The sequence below is a fragment of the Epinephelus moara genome, chromosome 13 (genome assembly GCF_006386435.1).
Source record: "Epinephelus moara isolate mb chromosome 13, YSFRI_EMoa_1.0, whole genome shotgun sequence".
Classification (NCBI taxonomy): Eukaryota; Metazoa; Chordata; class Actinopteri; order Perciformes; family Serranidae; genus Epinephelus; species Epinephelus moara.
This window is the reverse complement of record NC_065518.1, coordinates 22,881,444-22,896,148: the sequence shown is the minus strand read 5'-3', so window position 1 is coordinate 22,896,148 and position 14,705 is coordinate 22,881,444. Positions and strand designations below refer to the sequence as shown.

At 45.7% G+C, this 14,705-nt stretch overlaps 1 protein-coding gene across 4 annotated transcripts in view; it reads right to left on the bottom strand.

Annotated features, from left to right (window-relative positions):
* The window catches only part of raraa (retinoic acid receptor, alpha a), a 173,923-nt gene that overhangs the window by 26,914 nt on the left and 132,304 nt on the right, over window positions 1–14,705 (bottom strand). The window lies entirely within an intron of this gene.

The following is a 14,705-nucleotide window of genomic DNA, read 5'->3' as shown; positions in this document are numbered from 1 at the left end:
ATGTAAATTATTAATTGACAATCTATGGTGATTTTAAGAATCAATACAGTATCAAAAAAAAACCCCATTACATTGTGATACTAAAGTGTATTGATATTTTCTCTGGAATTAACAGATATGTTGCATGAGCAAAGCTATTCTTAAAACTTCACATAGAAAGAGGTTTAGTCTTGGGTTAACACTGTTGGAATTGGATCAGGGAATGATAGCTGAGTGTATTATTAAATGACAAATCACAGTTTAAAACCATTCAGTCTACCTACTGAATAAACTGCAGAGGGCCTAGAAAGGTTTCCAAAAATATTTAGAGCCCAACTGCACTGCTGTGATTCAATAATGATCGAGGGTCACTTACATTTTTCTGGAAAAAAACTAATTTAAAATCGAAGGTTATTTGGGGGAAAAAAATATGGTTCCAACAGCATTCATCCTCATTATGCAACACTGCGGGAGCACTGACTAAATGGAAGTTTAAAGCTGTTTGGTTTTCATTCTATTGGGGCCACAACAATTTTTAATATAAACAATACATTTGGTGTCTGAATTATATTTGTTAAAATAGCCATAACTGAAGGAAAGAAGAGTAAGAAGAATATAACAGGTGATTCCACACTATTGAACGGCAGTGAATGTGCACGACAGCCTGTGCGTGTGAACGTCAGCTTGTTCTTGTCTAGGCCAGGCCTGGTTTTTATCAGCCCGGCGGCCCCCACCATGTTCCCGAGCCCTTCTCCAGGGGCCTGAGATAACTTCCCTCTCCACGCTGCCAGGCCTCTGAAATAACAACACACCAGGTTTTCCTATCACTGCTGTCCCAGCAAATGGAGACGGAACTGAGAACATGTGTGGACAAACTAGGGCGCGGGGGAGGGAGGCGCGGCAAGGGATCGAGCAGATGGCAAAGGTGAGGTCTGCAGGGGCTAGACTTCTTGCAGCAAACTTCATGTTAAGCATAGTAGCTGCTCTGTGCTGCTGCAGCCACATGCTAGCCTTTGGCACAGTTAATTTAGCGCCTCCTAACAATGCATGCGCAGGACATCTAAACCACAAATAAATTCCTTAAATCCTATGATCACTCTGAGTGTTTATGGATCTAATTGTGTGAGAAAAAAAAACATAAAAGACAGCTATCTAGCCAAAGAGAAACACAAGTTCCCTGGCAACAACGCTCCCTGGCAACCCCAAGTAACACGGTGTAACTCTACCCAGCAGCTGTCTATGCCTGCTGACTGACAGTGGGACTATGTGAGTTGGCACTTGCCCTGGGGTGACTGGAGATATTTGGCATGAGCTGATGGTGCGGGACATGGTGGTGGGCACAAGGGGGCAAAAAAAAGTAGCCAGTGTCAGCCAGAGGATGCCAAGATGTGGACAGGCACAGTGGTGTGTCATACTAGGGTGTGGGACATGATATCCAATGTTGAAGTGTGTGTGTGAATGTGAAAATGTGTGTTAGAGGGATTCACTAGGAAATCTGAACATAGAGTTGGAGTGTGGCAGGTCTATAAAGAGGGTCTGACAGACTGTGGAGTCACTGAATATGTATTTTTGAGCAGAGATGTTTCAAGTGTCCTTCTCTGTGTGTGTGCATTAGAGGCAGCAGCAAAGCTTCATCAGTGCAATAAGCTAAAGACCAGGAGTTCATGACTGCATACTATGATTAGCCAGCCTTTTCTGTGGCTAATCCATGTGATGAATACAGTCAATGTTTGCCCACAGTGGATCCGCCATTGGGCATGAATTTATGTTTACGAGCTGATCACACGCATGCAGCAGCTGTACACTATCAGCTGAGCGACACTGCTGACCCACATTAAGAGACGGTGGGAGGGCAAGGGAGCGGGGAGCAGGAGGAGACAGGCTGCAAGAGAAACAAGGGCCAATAAAGATAGAGAGGAGAGGAGGGCATCTGAGGAGAAAGATTTCAAAAGCAGGCCCCAAATAAAAGCCATGTTTGCTTCTCGACATGCTCCTCTTAGCGAGAGAAGGGGAAAAGGTGTAGCCACAGTGTAACCTCCCTTTGTCAACTCTCGCAAAGTTAATTAATATAGCCTTCATGGAGTGATTTACAGGTAGGGCTGGGCAGTAAAGCTATGAGGATAATTATCTCAGCATTATTTTCCTCACGAGAGATATATAAAAAATATTTGATAAATGCTTGATATAATTAAACCACCCATACACTGGGAGAAGGGGGCGCTAACACAACTCAAATGCCAGTTGCCACCAGAGCTTAAACAGAAGAAGGTGACGAGACAAGCCACCAAGCTAATGCGTATGTTATAAAGCTACAAAAACTTTAACATGCTCATTAAGTTATTTTTAGTTTTACTATTTAGACCATGGATAACAGCGCTAAGCTACCCCACTGCTAAATTCATCAGATAACGCTAGCTTACTGTACGAGTAGTCGACTCAGATAATGCTAATGGTGAGTTAGCAAGTTAATGTTACGTTAGCTAACATTAGCAGCAGGATCCCAGAAAAGCAGGTCAGCCTTGCAGCAATTTTTTTCCCAGTGGCCACTGCCCGTAAAATCCCCTGCGACATTTTCCCCATAGGCCTCTAATAAAAGAGACATCTGTAAAACTGTCAAGGACACCTCGAATTGCAAACATAGTCAGTTATGACTCTTTCTATTACAATTTTTTTTTAAGGTTTTCTATTAGTAAAACTTTCTTCAAGCCATGAAAAACGTTTTAAAAATCTGTGACATCATTACGATGTAAAGTCTATAAACTGAGCAGAAATTCATGGGCGGGGCCACAGAGAGAAAAACTACTGTGCATATTCAGTGAGTCGAATACCGTGGAAGTAAACCGAGAAGCTAGAAAAGTTTTTTGCCATGCGTGCCAAGCGAGTAACTCATTTGGAATGAATAGGCGCCATCTTGGGGTCCAGCATCTAGGTAAGATTAGCATCTATGGTTAGCTGCTGTTCCATTAGAATGAAATGACATGACATTAATAAACAGGACTAAAGGGAACATGAATAATTCGTAACTTAACTTTAATTCGTAAATATGATTTCTGCCTGAGTCTGGCAGATTTTTATCAGCAATGATGGTCTTAAACAACAATGCCAACAACTCCCATGATCCCATGCTACGTCATGCCATCAAAGTTCATCTTTCGTTACTGTTTTGATTGAGAAACAGCAGAAATGACATACAATGGGTTTAAAACGTTTACATAAAATACCAACCACAGTTGTGATTTTTCCTTTGACTGTTAATTTTGTTCACATTTCACATCAAATAAAACACAAAATGTTTCAAACCGTCTGCGCAGAAGGTTTGGCATGCTACTGATCAGATTTAAGATCTATTTATTATTATTGACATTGCTTTGATTATACGTCTTTTTAACCTACGTCAGATTTATGAAATGTTATGCCGTCATGCTCTGACAGTAGTAATAGCTGAAACCACAATTAACCACATGGCTTCTTTAACTTTTCACTCAGGAGCAAAAATCAGCCTTCAAGCTTAAAAGAAATAATGATTTTACATTTATTGAGATAATTACTGTTATCGACTTATTTATTTCCATGATAACAATTTTGGCCATATCTCCCAGCCCTACTTACAGCTGTGATACCTTACGGCCTATAATTTAAGATCAAGGTCACCACTGGATCACAACATGAACACACAAGAGTGAAACCACAGCCTTTCACTAACTGGTCTTTTAATGTTACCGCTCTGACTGTGAAAATGGCTTCATGAAACATTAAGCCTCTCTTTTACAGAGTGCCTGCATTGGTTAATTATAGAATTGTGCGTGAGTGGATGACTGTGCGTGCTTTTTTTTTTCCTTCAGCGATAACAAACTGCACTCATACATACTAGGAGCCAGGAGGGTGCCAAAGCAACACTAAACCTGAACCTACACAATCCAGAAACTCACTGAGCGGTCTAACAAAAGCCTTTCATGTTAACATTTTAGTCATCTGGCTGATGCTCTTTTCTCACAGCCACTTAGAATAAGTGCAACAACCAAATAAGCTTCTATTCCCTTTATTCCCGTAAAAACCCAAGGTCAATGACATTACAAGCAACAAGTAAAAAGACGTCCGAGGGTCAGAGGCTTGAATATATTCCTGTGACCTTAAAGTAACCATGCAGTGCTGGAAAAGATGGCCAAACAAAAGAAGCTGTGTGTCTTTTAAGAACACTGTAGCTGGGAGACTTGTGTACGTATGATTTAAATAAACTGAAGATCACGAACACATTTCTGCCCTCAGCATTTAAAAACAATCACAGGTGTAGAAATAATGCCAAATGCATTTCCAACACCATGACTCTGTCTGCCTGCGCTGAAATTACATCCATACACACAAATCCGACCCCATTCATGTTTATTGAGCTGAGTGCCACACACAGTGCCTCTCAGTGTTTGAAGGCCAAAAGGCCCTCATGAATGCTTATGCTCGAGTGTTTGCTCTCCACTCACTCTAACAGAGAGGTTATCTGCCCATTGATACTCGCTAATCCAATGTGACTGGCAGCATTCAAGGCCCTCCGTTCTTAAGCGCATATTTAACAGTGGAGGAAGCGGGTCATAAATATGGAGGGGGCAAAGGGGCTATTTGCATTAGAGGGCTGAAATGGACTTGGAGAGGCCAGGAGGAGGTGGAGAGAAAAAAAAGGGGGAACAAGGGATCAAGAGAGGAGGGAGAAAGAGAAGAGGCTCATGAGGATCTGGGGAGGAGAAGAGAGGATCACCAGGGACAGGCTTTGTCATGTTAAACTGCCTCTCTCGACTCATGTGCTCCCGTTCCCCTCCTCTCCCTCTCTGTGTCTCTGTGGACGACACAATAGTCAATCACACAGGGAATAGATTACGAGGGTTTGATCTTCTCAACTTCAGAGCAGCGGCATGATTGCAGAAGTGGGGGAGAGGTCGCGAGTGCAGCGTGTGCGTGACTCCGGCAGAGGAGAACGTGTGTTCAGCGATGCTAAATAATGTGCCGCCTCGCCAGGGCCGTTTCTCTTGAAATCCAGACACCCATTTAGGTTTGTCACTTCATGTACTCGTCAACATGAGTTAGAGCTAATAGTTAAAACTCGCTTGTAATTTACCACCGCCTTCAAGCCTCGGCAGGCTAACGTGCATTCCTCTACTGTACACAAAACCCATAATGACAACAGCACCCTTCATAAATTAGCTCAAAGTACCAATGTCAGGTTGGGAGCTGAAAGCGTATTATTGTGGATGTAAAGTGGAGGTATTTGCAAAAGGGTGTGAACAAGAAGATGCAGCAAGCTGGCCATTATCCTGTCACTAGTCTGTTAAAGAGCTCAATGATACCAGGGCCTGTGGAGGTTACTAGGTCAGCACAGGGGTTAAAATGGCCTAAAGACCCCGAGGAGACAGCTGACATATTTAGCATAGCCAGACGCAGAGGAAAACAAGCTAGCTGTACATTGATGGGTGGAAAATAACAAACAACCAATTGTCATACACATATAGATGATATTCTACAGGCTCGTAGGCTGAAACTGCAACACTCGGCTGCACACGTGATCTCTGAATAAAATAAGGCGACTAAATCCACCGAAGATCACAGCAGTAGCTTTAAACACCTTAGGCTCACTGCTGCACAGGCCAGCCACTGCTCTCCTGCCCCCTAATGATGACTGATGACACACATTTGATTCAGCTGTCTGATGTGGAGCGTCAGGGGCCTCCTTAGTGGAAGATTTGGGCAGAGAGAGGGGAGAGCGGGTGGGCGGGGAGAGGCAGACCCATTTGTCTTTAGTGTCAGTGCCAATGCAAAAAAATAAAAGATATAAAAAAAAAAAGCGAGGCGCTTGTCGATAGCACCGGGAGGTTGAGTTCGCTCCGTGCTTAGGAAAAATGGCTGATGAGAGCGGGCAGAGTCATCAAGGGAGCGCAGTGGGATGTTACTAGAATTTAATGAAGGACGTGTTTAGCTTCCCCGGGTATGGTTTGTGCTTTCCCCTTATCCCTGTGTGTGTGAGTGTGTGTGTGTTGTCTGTGCCTCCACAGACACTAATTTCCTGCATGGATCCCTGACCTTTCAGTGTAGCCTGGGGGGAGCCATTTGATCATGACACACACACAAAAACACACACCATTTCCTGTGATATGGCTGTCCACCAGTCAGCCAACTGGTGTTAGTGAGACAAAGTTGATCTCTCGCTACACGAACATTAATACATTTTTGATAGTAGGGAATCTGTTTGGTTTTTTTTAGCCAGTCGACTTGTTCACAGAAACAGCCTGTGCAGAAATACTGGCAGGGCTACAAGCATCACTGGGTTATTGATTTTGTCATGGCTGTCATTTATCATCCCATTTTTTGCCAACTGCTCAATAGTTTTCATATTCCAAATTTGCAAAGCAGCAACACAAAGCTTCAAATAGGACCTTGATATAAATAATGTGAAGGTTTTGTTTGCAAATGTATGTCTACAACTCCATCAGGGCCCCTACAGCATACGGAAAACTAGATTTATGACTTTTTAAGACGTTCTAGTGTTACTCGGTAAGAAATTTGAGACCAATTTTATGAAAACAAAAAGTAAAGGAGGAAAAAACAATAGCCAATATTGCCCGAATATTTATGTAACATGATTTCTTTTGTGTCGTGGCAGAGACAAGGGTAGAATAGAGCTGGATAATACCTGGTGTCTGTTGGCGATTTTGTGTTTCTCACTTTGCAGGTGGGATTCCACTGCATTTGATTCCCATGGTGCCAAATGTGAAACACTTTTACACTAAATACACAGAGCCTTGAACGCATTGCTTTGCACCAGTTTAAGCCATGATGCAAAATCTTTCAGAAAATGTGCGCTCCCCATGTTGTCCAGGGTACAGTGACAGCTAACTAGCAGACAGTCGACAACTGCTCTGAGCATCCTGACCAGAAAGAAATGACTATCCTGATCTGTCTGACATTAATGCGAGAGGCACTCCCTCATTTCATTTACCGATTATTTTAAGATTTTACAATGCAACATCAGAAAAAACATCAGAAAATCCTACTTCCTATTCTTCCCTACTTCATTTCTACGACTTCTGAAAGACCGATTTAAGAAAATTAAGGGCTTAAAGAGTAAAATGCTAGCGCAGATAATTACTTGTAAAGAACACTTGAATCTAAATATCCTGTGCACCCATGCCTAAAGAGTTAAGCATGCCCCCTCCACCTTCAAGTGCACGTCCGTGTGAAAAACACAAGCATAAACAGACATGTACTGTATGTTTGCATGCACGTACAGGACCGTGCTTGCTGCCTACGCACACACTAGCGAGCAGGCCTGCCAAAACAATGGGCGGAAGCAACCTGATCCGAGCCCTCAGGTGAGCCTGGTGTTAATGCTCCCACTTCTCCCTCCTGTCCTCTCTCTCCCTCTGGGGTCCAGTTAACCCCAGCTGGCCTCTGTTGACTGCGCTGTCTCCCGTCCCTGTGACCGGGGCCTCGTTATGACCCTGAGGGGGTGACTGGGTGCCGTTTATGGCGACCCAGTTCCTCTGCAAGTTAGGAAACACGCGTCTCTCCCAGTTAACTCTGTCCATTAAGCTAAGTGGGGCCCATCAATTATTCAACAGTTACCAATGTATAATTCAAGGGATAAGGGGACCTGTCATGAATGGCGACACACACAGGTGAGGAAAGAGTAGCGTACTTTCAATTTGAAGTTGACTGTGATATTACTCATCTGTAAGCCGACTTGTTTAATGTGATGAGGGGGAAACTGGGATGGATAAATAAATAGCCAGGTGTAAGAAAGAGGACAAACAATTAGAGGACATGGAGAGTTAAAGGAAGTGGGCCGCCACAGGGATGATGACCAGACAGGAGATGGAACTGTCACGCAGCATAGTGAGAAGCTGAGAAACAAGCGTGTGGAAGACGTGTTGCTCTAATACATCTTGATTTATAAATCACACTGAATTGAAAAAACTGAGCTGTAAAGAGAGCGGGAGACGGGAGAAAATTAGGGCAGAGCATTCAAAGTGTGAGAAGGCAGCTTTCCCCGCTACCCCCACCCTCCTCCCAGTGCTGTGTAGGCGTGGGTCCTGGGGGAGCCACCGATGTTAATACAGTTATTAAGCCTCTCCACTGAAGCCTGCTCCACCTCCCCAACCCTCAGCATCAAGGAGCTCTCTCTGCCTGCCAGGCAGCGGGTGAGCTCACTTGCTTCCACAATGAGATCAAACAGTCCCAAGTAGGCCGGTTCAGGGGAAGCCAGTGATGGAGCTTCCCGCTGAGCAGCGAGGGCAGGTGGGGTTGGGGATGTCAAGCCCAAGGAGCATCCCAGCAGGCTTAAGGGAAGGGTGGGAGGTGGAGGGGGGAGAAAATAGGCTTCCAACCTTGCTGTAGTTCCTCATTCCCTTCCTCATTCTTTAAAGTCAGCTGACCAAGATTCCCATGCATCTCTTCCTGGTGTTGGGGATTACAGCCATGAAAGGCTTTAGCAAGGATATGTGCGAGAGCGGATTTCTTCTCTTGGTAGCTTCAGGATGTATGTAGCTGTAGAGGTTGATTAGAGGTGAGCAGTGCGGTGAGGACGAGGCTGGGTGGCCAGGTTAGGGGAGCAGCACTGTAGGCTAGACTTTGATGTGGAGCTAGGGAAACCCTCTCTGAGTGCAGAAAGGGAGCCTAGCTGGTCACCGCTGCAGCAGAGTGTGACATGTGTGTAGGTGCGTGTGTCTAATCGCTGCATTACATCCAATCCATAATTCACACAGGGCAGAGAAGATTAGTGTTGCCACTCTTGCCTGTAGCCAGGAGGAGCAAATTTGGGCAGCCATGCAGCTTGCACGCAAGGTACTAAGTAAAAAGCAGCGGCCGGCTTAAGCTGCCATCTATCTGCCCTCAGTATTTAACATCTCTATCGCAGACAAGGCTCAATTTTGAGGGAACTAAAACATGATGAGACTTGATTCAAAATAAAGAAATGAAAGGAGTGAAGGATGGATGAAGAGATAGGCAAGATAAAGACAAATTCTGTAATGTGCTAAATAGGACGAGGATATAGGCCATTCTGTACCAGACTCAATTTGCCAACGCTGGCCTGTTGGCAGCCATTGGATGCAGGCCAAGGCTCCATCAGTCGCACTAGAACACTAATAATATCAGTCACCCAGCCAAGCCTCTCCCTCTCCCTCCCTCTCCGTGTTGTCTCTCTTATTTTCTCCTTCTTCTCCTCCCTGCTTGCTCTCCACTGCTCAAAAGGAGAAAAGGGCAAAAATCCAGAGGCCAAAAATGACATTAAACCCCCTGAAAGGCTCCACAGAGATTATTGTTTGAAAATGCCAGCTCTCCCGGAACCCCCCCGCCTTCCCCTCCCGGTGCCTGAGATCTCTCTCTGTCTCCCTCTCTCCCCCTCTCGTTTTCTTTCAGCTGAGAGGTGCTGACAGCCCAGACACAATAATCCAGCTCTATTGTGGAACCGCCACAGTGGCAGCGGTGCCTGTGCAAAAGGTTTCCCACGTACGGCGCAAGGGCAAAGCCGGGTGTCACATCCACATCGTGGCGGTGGCACAGAGCCGCACCGCTACATGCATAAAAAAGGGGGCTGGTCACTGGTTACTACAGGGCGTCACACTGTGCGACTTGACAACTCTGGTTCAAACTGTTGTCACCTTTTTCCATTAGTCAGCTCCCTGGCAGAGAGGAGGGGAATACCGAGCTGTCAAAGGGCTCCGATACTTGTGATTTTATCTCTACAAGCAACACAGGCTTCCTCTTTGATAGCAGCGCTATCATTTGGAGCACAAAACAAAGGTGTGTGTGTGTGTGTGTGCATTAAGACAATAACTAGAAGACTTTGGTCGAAAACAAAGCAAAAGCACGACTGTGAAATAGTAACTCACTGCATAATTTAGACTTGTTTATCATTTCCTTGAGCACAGCTCAAGAACAAATGCTTCTCTTTACTACCCGCCCTTCGTCTTTTTGGTCTACTATAAAAAGCTTTCCTCAGGTTACTGTTAAAAATCCCGTGGAATAACAGAATGTGCCCTCTCTGCTCTAAGTGCTGTGAGGCTGCATATTTCCCTATCAGTCCGCCCCCTTCCCAAATCTGATGGAACATCCTGGCTGGCAGGGCTTCTGAAAAAAGATGCCTAGGAATGAGGAATACACAAAGACATTTATGTGTTTAGTTTCAACCAGAGAGGAGCACCCACGTCATCATTGGGGCTTTATCTCAGTTCCTTTCCTGGTGAATCCTCTCTGGGTATGAAACAGTCAGAAACAAACAAACTTAACCCTACCAGGAATTTGTCGCAAAGAGGGTTGTGACGTTTATTTTTCCCAGAAGAATGAGTGCTCCTCAGCACCTGACATGACCACTTAATTACCGTGATATCTACCAGGCAACTATCTCTGTCACTCTCTCAGCCGAGGTACTTCACTAACAATGGCCCTGATAAGACACCTCGGGTCGTGGCAAAGGTCAGACAACACGTCTCTCTGAAATGAAGGGGCCGCTTGATATCAGAGCCATCCCTTTATAACACACAGTGGCTCTATTCATAACAAACAGGATCCAGTTGTTTCACACTCACCTCTCTTAACCTGCATGTGTTCGGAGTTGCTCCGCTACGGGGCACATCTCAGTTCATACAATGCTAATATCACAAACAGGGTTACGGGCGAACAAGCGGCCTGTAACCCGAGCCATCAGTCGAACATGCTGTCCTATCCATCACTATCCAGCGCTACACTCTTCCTTCCCACCTCTGCCGCCGCACTGTTGGCAGTCTATTTCATCCTGGTCCCAGGTGGGCCTTTAAGAGTCAAATGTCAGAGGCCGGGCTCCAGCCAGACACGTAATGAATATGAAATGATTCAGAGGGGCTGTGGGAAAGAGAACACAGTGGCGTCCAGACAGTCCTAGCTCCTCTGTCACTAAGTGGGACCAGATTGAGGTAGGCTGGGCCAGGATGACGAGAGAACCAAAGAGGAGACGATAACACAATATGGATATCTAAAGTTACTTTAGAAAGAAGCTACCATAAATCAAGACGTACAGAAAGGACTCGTCTTCCTCCAGACTTACCCGGAGGCATGTGAAAGACACCAACACCAGGTATTATGAAAGCAGGCAAATAAGGAGCCACAATGAGATCATCTGAAACACTGAGACATCTTTTCTATCTCAGATGCCGGCCGGCCTGCTAGCTGGTTAAAAGCACAATTGTAGCCGAGGGGATTTTTGTGCATACAGAGCGTGAAACACAAACATGAGCCGGGGCAGAGCGATCCTCTCTTGCTCCTTAGTTAACAATGCTGACTGAGATGCGGCAGCAACACGGTGCTATTTTTTGCCCAGACAGCATAAGAACGGCCAGGCTCCTGTATTTTTAGCACCCTAACCTCTTCCCTATTTCCTCGGCTGTCCCACTCTCCAAATAGGAGGGCATTCCACTGTGGTGCGTGTGTGAACTACTTGAGGTGTACACAGTTGTCATCCATGTGATGTTAACACAGATCCCCAGAGGGAGATTGGGGATGAGTATGTTGGTGGAAGTGGCAGCCCCTGTGCTTTGGCCTAGAGCTAGTGGCCTGAGAGAGCGAGCGTGTGGCTGACTGCACAGGAGAGGCAGAGGCGAGCAGCGGTCCTCGGCAACTGATGAAACAAGGCAACATTCCATGTAATCACTCTATATATAGCGGATGTTGGCAAAAGGGGGGTTGCAGGGCAGGAAATCTTGTAAAATATGAGGAAAAATTAGGGCAGGCGAGCATTAAAGATTAATCGTGACACTGACTGCCCGGCTCAGGCTTGCCATGCGGTGAATGCCACCATGGAGATGGGAAACAGAGAGGGAGAGAGAGATAAAGTGGGAGAGAGAAAGGAGACACTTTGGGAATGAAAATGCCTCGCAGATGAATTCTGGGGTGATGAATGTCCCCGGTTCAATACCCAGATGAATTTATGTGTGTTCCATTATGAGAGGGTGGGGATGAAACATGGAGATAGGGCGGAGAGATGGGAAGGGGAGAGGGATAGAGAGAGAGCCCTCTCTCAATGTGCTGGTGAGCTAGCCATGCAGAGCCCATTGCGAACAAGCCATCTGTAGAGATAAGTAAAGAAGTGATTACAACAGGCCCAGCTCAATTTCTGACAGTTGACGCTTGACTGCACCCGTAGAGCCGAATTGATTTAAATGAAGAAGCTATGAATATTTTAGAGGGAAGAACCCCCCTTTAACCTGAACTGTTTCGATCTCCCTCCCAACCCTGTGTGTGTGCGTGCATGTGTGTGTGTGTATGTGTGTCTGTAACAGGACAGACAAGGGGGAGACTGTAATTATTGATAGTGAGATTACGGCCCTATGTCACAATGTCTGCAATCAGCTGCCTTCTTTAAGCCCTGATGAATCAATGACACTGCCTGGATCTTTTCAGTCTGCCCCTGCTTTGTTCATCAAAGTGGGCTTTGCAGTGTACACAAACCCTTGTTTGGGGATTTAGCGTCAAACCAAACTGGTGTACAGTACTCTCTGACTGATGCCTCCAGGCTAATGCTCTCTACAAACAAGCCGGGGCCCATCGGTGGGGTCTGAGCGTGTGTTCACAAAAAAAAAACTGCCCGGATAAATGTGCTGAATTTCTGACATACTCTATACGGAGTGACGCTGCAATATGTCACCCTCAGGAGAAAATAAAAGTTGTCAGTCAGCACTGTTTGCGTGTGTGTCCAAAAGTCAGTTGCTTTGCCAATGTTCAAGGTGAAGGACCACACCCACTCGTCTTTGAGCACTTTGTAAAAAACACGCCTGGGCTCTATCGAACAAAAACACTCGTCTCTGTTAATCCTAATAACCTGGTGTCACGGCGAACATCCCAATTTGAGGGCATCTCTATTTAGTACATGGTGAATCACATTAAAATAGAGCAGCAACAGCTTTTGAAGGTTGGTGGCAGGGTGTCGCTTTGGGAGCGAGCGATGGCAGGTTGTGAAATGCTGCCCTGCGGCCTTTCCCAGAAGAGCGGCGGCAGCGGTGTTGAACTCCCTTCACCTCTGTGCCATTACAAACATACCTTGATGACAAAATGTGTTATTGATGTTCACCTGAAGGTGAAAGCAGGCGTGTTTCTGTGGACATTCTGATCTCTCTCTATCTCAGACACACACACAAACACACACACACATACCCCCCTCTCTCTCCATTGCGTTCCAGGCGTTCAGGCTACTAAATCACTGTCGCCATTGGCTGAAAGGGGTTAGGCAGACGTGGCGCAATAAGGAGACTGCCTGACGCTTCCCCTCCCTGGAAGAACTGGGGACCTTGCCTCAATGCTGTCCATCCATCCTGCCAGTTCTATCAAGTCGGGATCAACAAAGCCCCGAGAGAAAAGGCCCGTTCTCTCATCAGCATGTCCATGAAAGCACCGAGGTCCATGGACGTTGAAGAGCATGCAGAAAATATTATAAGGCTCAGGGACTTGGCATTGACATTAAGGACAAACACTGCAGTTCAGGAATATTAAGGCCTGGGATTTGCATTACTGCTTTATGTCTGCCCAGTCACAAGCTGTAATTTTACTAAGGTTGTTAAGCAGCTTTGCCAAGAAATCCTGAGTGGATTGATCAAGAATATAAATTTGGTACGTGATGTTCTGCCTTAATGGATGACCTTTTCTCCAGCTGTTTACAACAGCAACCTCCCTTCAATGTCAGAAACTGCCAGTAAACTGAGCGGTTCTGTTTGGGGACAGGACGAGCCTCTCTCTGTTTATGCTCCGTTGTTCATGTTTTCTCTCAATTCTCAGCAAACACTTGCCAAATAAAATCTGCATACATAAACAAAGAGGAGGAGGAATTGATATTCGCAGTTCTTTCGCAAGGCCAACACCAATCTGCTGGCCTGCACAAAGTCCAAACACATCACCCACAGTTTTCCATGTTGCTGCCTAACAGCACAAACAATTAGGGACGCTCTCGCTGCGCGGTCTTGACGTTGCAGCCTCGCAGAGAGCCAAAAGAGAAACCGCATGGGTTTGCGCTTCACCAGCAAAGCTCAAACTTTCTTTTTTCTCCTTCAAAAAAAAAAAAAAAATCCACTCAAACCAACCTCCTCCTTCATCACTGCCCAAAATTGCTCCTGCTCTTACAGTCCGTCGCACCAAAAAACAATAAAATACCATCTGTTTTTTCTTGGGCCTGAGCTCCTGCTAGGCAAAAGGACTTCCGCACTTAAATACCACATGAGTCAGATTAAGCTGCCAGTCACTTGCCCCTCAGACACACAGCGTTCGTGTCCAATAGCCCACTTGGCAGGCCCTGCCTTCAGAAGACAAACTAGCTAAAGCTCACCCTTCTCTCTGCCTCGTCTACTCTCTATGGAAATCCCTGGTGACCGCTTTCTTTCGTATTGTGGAGAGCCTGAGAAAAAAAACAAAGAGCACGAAGCCTATGGGCTGGTGAGCATTTGAGCCCACCATGCATTCCCTCTTTTCTTTATACCCCCCATTTTTTTTTCAGTGTGTGACAGTCATGTGAACAAGGCCACGCACATTCTTTCATGCATGAGCCCATAATTGCTGGAAGGACTCTGACAAGCACTCAGTGAAAAAAAAATTGCATTTAATCTGCGAGGTCAGAGCCTTTTTTCACCGTAAACATTCAGCATTGTTGCTCCAAGTATAAGCCGGTTATCAGCTTGCTGACGCTGCCTGTGACTGGACAAACCTTCGCTGACAGCCACTGGATGGAA